Source organism: Chrysochloris asiatica, unplaced genomic scaffold (assembly GCF_000296735.1).
Source record: "Chrysochloris asiatica unplaced genomic scaffold, ChrAsi1.0 scaffold00246, whole genome shotgun sequence".
Taxonomy (NCBI): Eukaryota; Metazoa; Chordata; class Mammalia; order Afrosoricida; family Chrysochloridae; genus Chrysochloris; species Chrysochloris asiatica.
In genome coordinates, this window is record NW_006408764.1 from 1,796,625 (window position 1) to 1,797,971 (window position 1,347).

The following is a 1,347-nucleotide window of genomic DNA, read 5'->3' on the forward strand; positions in this document are numbered from 1 at the left end:
CAGGGGCCCCTCCACACTTGCTTCAGGGCAACTCAAGGTCAGGCAGCACCCCTAACCAGGCCCTAAATCCCAGACCCTGGGGTCAGAACCATAGGTAGGAGAGGATCCCCAAAGAGTGAGACCAAGGAAGGCTGGAGAATTACCTTTCTCCTAAGACAGGGCAGCTATGCCGAATACCCTGCTGGCCTACCTCCTCCCTCTCTAACCCACCGCTTCCAGCTTCTCAAGACCTTCTGCCCTCTTGCTTGTTGCTCTCCACTGAATTCTGCTATCATTCCCTCTGGCCCACCCACATTAATAAACTGCTCAGGCAGAGGGTCCTTAGTAGAGACAAACAGCCCAGTTCAGTCAGATCTAGACTACCCCCAGTACCACAGGTCCAAGCCCTATCCAGAGCAGTACCAATATGGCTGCTGCCGTCATACCCACCCGGGGCACCCTAACACTCCCTAACCCATCCAGACTCCCAGTTCCATTCTCCACTTGGATACTGAAGATGCTGCCTATACTTTACTTTACCTTCTATCCAGTCCCAAGTATCTGCCTTGGACATCTCCTCCAGGTGTGCACAGGTCCCACAAGCTCAGAATGTCCAACGCTCAAGAATCTTCTTCCCAAGTGGTTTCCTTCTCTGTATCCCAGCTTAGTGAGTGTGTCGAATACATGTGGCCAACTGCACAGACCAAGACCCTTGCCACTGAGCTTCATAGCTTGCAGACCAGTTACCATTGAGTGATGAGGATATAACATTTACCTCATAAACCCAGCCTCATTCCTTTTCTTCCCCATGCTGACACTGGTGGTGGCGGTTATGTGCTGTGGAGTCGGTTCCGATTCATAATGACCCTGTGCAGGGTTTCCGAGGCTGTAAATCTTTACGGGAGCAGAAAGCCTCATCTTTCTCCTGTGGAACAGCTGGTAGTTTCGAACTGCTGACCTTGCAGTTCACAGCCTGATTCGTAACCACTACGCTACCAGAGCTCCTTCTGCTGACTTTAGCCCCCAGGAATAATGTGGGCACTTCACTCTAGTTATGTCCATGGAGCTGCAAGTCATGGGATCATCATGATTGCCCATCATCTTCTGGAGAAGGCCAAGGCCTTCAGCCTGACATTTGGCACCTACCTACCAGCTCTATCTACCCTCTGCTCCTGTTGTTCCCCCAAACTTTTTTCCCCACTCAGGCATATATAATAAATTACATTTCCAAAGGGCACATTCTGCAAGTCTGCTTCTGGCCACCAGCTCTTAGTCCTTCTCTTCTTAGTTGATGAATCTAGAGTCCTCAGCCGCTCCCCCTCTCCATGCCCCCATCTCTGGCGCTGCTGCTTCTCTGGATAAGGTCCC